At 32.3% G+C, this 6562-nt stretch overlaps 1 pseudogene; it reads right to left on the bottom strand.

Moving 5' to 3' along the window:
- Positions 1–939: 939 nt before the first annotated feature.
- Positions 940–3399, bottom strand: LOC149217117 (glucan endo-1,3-beta-glucosidase 12-like; annotated as a pseudogene).
- Between the last annotated feature and the right edge of the window lie 3163 nt (positions 3400–6562).

A 6562-nucleotide genomic window follows, 5' to 3' on the forward strand; every position in this document is an offset into this window, starting at 1 on the left:
AAACAAAATTAATTGTTATGTAATTAATTAGTTGTGCTTTGTTTAAAGATGTTTTGGAGTTTATGATTGGAATCAGGAAAAAAAATCGGTTAAGAATAGATTTTTGTTGCTTAAAATTGGTTTTGAAGGCATAATTTTTGAGATAATTTAATAATTGTATTGAGATTTTACATCACAGTTAGTGACACAGTTAGGAGTTCTTAAGTCAAAGCATTACATAAAAAAGGTCGGGAGTTGTACGTTAAAGAGTTACATAAAAAAGGTTTAGTTTAATTGATTAAATTTTTGTATTCATAAGCACCTCTAAGTATATAATCATGATGGAAATAAGTCAAAGAGTTACATAAAAAAAATTTAGTTCAATTGATTAAGTTCAATTGCAATTGATTGGGTACCTATCCCTAAAACACACAACTCTAATGGAAAATCAGTGTAAATTCTCGCATCAATGTCCTTGAAATCTAAAAAATATTGGTTAAGAATATAGACTTTTTTTTTTTATTTAAAACTGGTTTTGAATGTATTAAAAACAAATTCTCTTTGTGTAGATTATGAAATATTTACAATTTAAATTTGTAGTTCCTCTCAAATTTATAATTCCAACAAAAATTTGTTGATTATGAAATATTCGCAACTCAAATTTGTAATTCCACTCAAATTTGTAATTCCAACAAAAATTTGTAAGTCCTTCCTTTAGAGACTTTTTTTTAGAGAATTTTCCAAACTGAAATTTGTAATTCCAACCCAAACTTGTAAATCCCAAAATATGCTTGCAATATATTTAAGAAAAATACCAAATGACGAATCACGGATTCTTTAGAAAACCATTTCATACAGATTCCTTAGCAAACCATTTCATTACTTAAGGGTCAAAACGTTAAACGACCCCTTTAGATCTTAGGAAAGTTAATAAATTGAGTTAAAACCTGAAGTTTATGTTTAAGAAGCAAGAATATCCAGTGTTGGAGATTTATCTATGCCCGGATGTCGATTGGGGAACACTATTTCAACCAAGGTGTTAAACGAAAATCAAATTTAAACCATTTTGACAGCACGATTTTTTATAATCAAGAATATTGATTTCATAATAAGAATGATACGCCCCTTCATATACATACAAAACGGAACGAAATCGAGCCCTGTAGGCACTCTAGAAAGTTCACAAGAGATGATTCTAAACTATAATACTACTAGGTACTATTGATCTTCTATGAACTAAAGTAGTAACCTGTCGAGAATTTGCAATCGCCATACTCTGCAACAACAAGATAAAAAACACATCATAAAATTAATCATCAAAAGACCTTCAATAATGGTAGCGCATATGTAGACAAAAAGTAAGCTAATCCTGGGATAATATATGAACTTACTTGGACACTGGGTAACGACATAGGCAGCGCCCTGGAAGTCGCACGTTCCAGTCTTGCGGCTGTTCTTTTGATAATAATTGTTAAAAGCATATGAAGCATGGGCTTCCAGCGTGTTAGGGTTGTAGTAAGACGTCCCAGGCTGAATCTGCTTGCAATCCGCAGCCCCTTCTCCACATGCATAGTCTAATGCCGCCTAGAGCTTACTAGTATCGATCTTGGAATTTGCAACGCACCACGTCTCGGATGCTCCTTCTGGGGTTGTCCTGCTGCTGCGATGATGCTGCACAGAGGTGGCCGGGGTGGAAGAGGAATTGCTTCCAGAGGTGGGCGCCTGGTTGTTCATGGCTGCAGGTGTTAGAGCAATATTGTAGACGTGCTCCTTGGTTGGGTAGAACAAGCCGTAGTTGCACTCCGATGTGGGACCGGGCTTCTGGTTTTCATTAAAGAGAGCAAAAATGAAGGTGTCTAGAGAGGCCTGGGGCCTGAGCGGAGTTCCAGAGTTGGAGAGGACATTCTTGACGAGGTTCCCATTGTAGGCTGCAGCGTTGTCAAGGTTAGCACCAGTTTCACCCTCGTCGCCCTTAGATGGCCACCCAGTCTCAGACACGACAATGTCGAGGTTCTTATACCCAAGGGCCGACATTGCAGAGAACACTACGTCGAGCTGTGCGTCAAAGAGGTTCGTGTACAGGAGCCCGGTGTTGTTGTCCCAGACTCTGGCACTGGGGCGAAAGAGTGCGTAGTCCAGAGAAATATCGTTGGCATCGCCCTAGTAGGCAAAGAAAGGGTAGACATTGACCATGAGAGAGGACCCCGTTTGGCTTAGAAAATCGAGCATTGGTTTTATCGTGGTCGCTCTTGAAAAGTCCGGTTGATGGCGGGAAAGAGTTCTGGAACACACTGGTGGCAACGGGGCTTGACACTTTGATAATTCCGTCGAGGTTGTATTTGACGAGAGCCATGTGAATATTCTTCATGACAGGGACAATGTAGGAGGTGAAATCATTAGAATTGGCCAAGACTTCATTGCCGACAGCTATGGCCGTGATCTGGGTGCCCGGAACGTAGGCAACCACATTCTGCTGGACCCCAGGCATAGGCTCGCGAAAGACGACGAGCAACGTTGGAGAGTTGCTCATTGGGAAGGGCAATGGTGATTTTAATGTCGGTACCACTGAATGCATGTAGAGCTGCAGGGTCTGCGTCGTAGAGCTTCAACTTGTTTGATGCCTTGGCTCTTGATCAGCGGCACTATCTTGGAAGCTGGGGGAAGATTGTCTGCTTTGTGACCATAGTTGATACCTACAGTGCCAGCCCCTGCAAACCAAAACAAAACAAAAAATGAAATTTACTCGGTCAATCACAGAAATCAAAGCTCAAAAAGAAATTTTGACGAACCAGACAAGAAAATGCATTTTCTTAGCTGCAGAAGCAATGATAATCAGAGAAATTAAAGCTAAAACTGCTGCAGAGGCAACGATAGTTGAAGAAATTATAGCAAAAACCCTGGACGAACAAGACAAGAAAATGCATTTTATCAGCTGCAGTAGCAACGATAATCAGAGAAATTAAAGTTAAAACCCCCGACGAACCAAACTATAAAATGCATTTTCTTTGTCTAGTTCTTAGCTGCAGAGGCATGATAGTCGAAGAAATTAAAGCTAAAACCCCTGAAAAACCAAACAATAAATGCATTTTCATGTCTAGTTCTCAGCTACAGAGGCAACAATAATCGAACAAATTAAAGCTTAAATAGTTGATGAACCAAACGATAAAATGCATTTTCTTGTCTGGTTCTCAGTTGTAGAGGCAATGATAATTGAAAAAATTAAAGGTTAACCCTGGACGAACCAAACTATAAAATGCTTTTTCTTGTCTGGTCCCTGGCTGCAGAGACAACGATAATTGAAGAAATTAAAGCTAAAGCCCTTACAAAACAAACACTAAAATGAGTTTTCTCACCAGCAGAGGCAACGATAGCCAGAACCACCACAAAAGCGATCAGCACCGAACTCGTCCGGAAGCTCATGCTAAGCAAAGAAACTATAACCAACCAAAGCTTCTTTCAAGTTCAATAAAATATGGCAGTGCGGTTCTGAAATTCAAAATTCCAATCTGGAGCGCCATTATACAATTCAAAATTTGGTGAAACCACTGGTTTAGAGATGAAACTTGAATATTGAGCGCCTTTACAAGGTCAAACTTGAATATTGAGCGTGTTTTCAAATTCATATAACACGACATTAATGGTTACAATATTGATACATACACCATTTTGTATGTATCAGCAATCGAGCTCATGTATTTTATTTCGTATGATAACATTCCATGGCAATTAATATTAGATGGTATGGGGAATGGATAGCATATGATACACGACATGCCATGATACACATGCCGCTCGTTTCAATGGGCATCGATACAAACAACGAGATGGGTGATCACATCATGCATATGTCCATCACTATTAACCAGAAAGTGTTGCCTGAAAATTAAATAGATGTCAGAGTGTCCGTGCCCTGTGGTATGTAGGGGGTGTATTAATGGAGCTATAGAGGTGGAAATAGCTCTTGCCCAAAAGATATACTTTTATGTTTAATTAGTTTTATAATATTTTTTTTATATTAATTAATATATTGTAGATAAATGTTTTTTGGAATAATTATATCATTAAAATTTGATCAAGGTTTCGAACCAACTAATATGATTAATCATAAAGATGACCTACATTAATTAATTGGAAAGGTCGACCAAATCTTAATAATTTGATTATTCCAAAAAACATTTATCTACAATATAAATTACAAAAATATCAAATCTAACCAATTAACATTTTATATCACATGAGTTAATTTTTTTGGAATTAAATTAGATTAAATTATTAAATAAAATATTTATATGTGTTAATCACGACCATAAAACACTTCATCACCATTATCACTTTACCCTATCATAAATAATTAGAAAAAATCTCAAACGCAACAATCAAACCATGCATGACATAATATTTTAAGTTGACATCAAGCAATACATCACGATTAATTGTAAATTTTGATGATTCAAACTATTTACTTTTGTAAATTAATAAGTAAATAAACGAATAATTTTAAAATACTTTAAATAAGTTATAAGGTATATATTATTATTAGTTGTTTCTAGTGTAATTTTTTGGAATTTTTAGTGTTGAATTTTTTTATTTGTGTTATTTAAATTAGTTTTTTTAATGGTATATATAGATTCAGCGCTCTGAAAAATTCCCAATTTGATTATGTAAAAATTACTCATATTTCAATAAATTCCTATTTTAATTTAGAAAAATTTAAAAAAAAAACTCACCAAATTTTTTCCCAAAAATAACAATAATAACAATAAAAATAAGTCGTTAAAATCATGACTGCAAATGGCCATAAAATAATTGAATACCTGGTATGTATCACGATGCCTGCAATTAATGAAATAATATAGGTTTCGTTGAAAGCCCTGCATTGTACCTCTCGAGTGTCGGAGATCTGCCGCTGCACCAACATATTCCCCTTCGGACTTCATTCTCATTCTTACTTAGTCACAGCAAAACACTTCGTAGGCTTTTGACTTTTTCATTTTCACAAGGCTGGAACGTTTTGGCGCTTAAACTAAATGCAATGCAGGTTACCTCGTACTTCTCATAGTCACAGCAAAACACTTTGTAGAGTTTTGACTTTTTCATTTTCACAAAGCTCGAACGTTTTAGCGCGTAACCTAGGGTTAACATTAGCTACAGCAAAAAAAAAAAATGAGTGAATAATACTTTTAACCCGATCCTAGATGTCGCTCAAGTAGTGACATAATAATTAGCTTATTATTTTTTCATTTATTTATTAAATATTATTTTATTTTTATTCAATAATTATTAAGTTATTACATATTTAAGCATTATCATATATTTTATATATATATATATATATATATTTAATTTTTTTTTTTTTGATATAAATATTAAGTACTATGTAATAATTTAATGATTAGTTTATTTTTTATTTATGTTTTCTCTTATATATTAAAACATTTATATGGAATTTATAAGAAAGAAAAAGAATAAGTCAATATTGATTTATCATATAGTAATTAATATTTTTTTTTTGAAATTATGATAAATCATAGGTGTTGTATATCTATTTTATGTTTTGAATTTTTTGGTAAGAAATTTGTTAAATAATTTTTGGTGAAATTGAATTTTTTGGTTTTTCAAAATATATTTTTAAATATATAAAAAGATTAAATATTGTAAAAAACTTTTAAGTCACTTGAAATGTAAATTTTTATGTCATTTTCCATCAATTTAATTAGAAAATATACCAAAAAATTTTCAAAACATAAAACAATTAAAATATTACTAAATAATCTAAAATCATAAATTTTATCGAATTATATTTTTTATTTTTTAAATCTTATTTTAAATACGTAAATAAATTAAACATCCCCTAAAAATTTCTAAATCACTTGAACTATGCAAAGTTGAGAGATCAAATTATAATTACAACAATATGTTAAGAGATTAAAAACAAATTTAATGAAAGACTGTGCCAAAAAACTCTAAAACATAAAAGATTTATACTACTAAACCATCTAAAATCACAAAAATTTAAATTACTTATCTAAAATCACAAAAGTCTTTTCACATTAATGAATTCCGCATACACTCGATTCAAAGTAATTTATGATAAATCATTTGAAATCAAAGATGAAATCATTTGCTCATTACTTATACGTCTTGTCAATAAAATTACATAAAATGATATTCAATCAACGAAATGCAAAGACGGTAAATCAATAACTAGACTTAAATCAATAACTTGCTACATGATGCTGAAAATTTTAACCCACTTTCCAGAATAACTAGACCTAAATGTACTCTGATTGCATATTGCGATAAATCGTCGGACATTACATTGAGAGTTCTATTTTTACGAATGTTTTGACTTCATTAATAGCCGTATAATTTTATGTTAAGTATGGATTTAACTTGACTTAATTATATTAAGTAGGGATTTAATATGAGTTTACAGTGATTAATTTTCTTTAAGCTTAATTTTTTAGAATGCAAAATATAATATATAATTTTTCATCATATAAATTTTATTTTTGAATATTGTATAACTTTATATAATACATAAATAATTTTTTTTAAAGAAAAATCAAATTTTTTCAACTTG

This window comes from Pinus tabuliformis, chromosome 1_1, assembly GCF_031772625.1.
Source record: "Pinus tabuliformis cultivar Carrire ecotype Pingquan chromosome 1_1, CPIR1, whole genome shotgun sequence".
NCBI classification, from domain to species: domain Eukaryota; kingdom Viridiplantae; phylum Streptophyta; class Pinopsida; order Pinales; family Pinaceae; genus Pinus; species Pinus tabuliformis.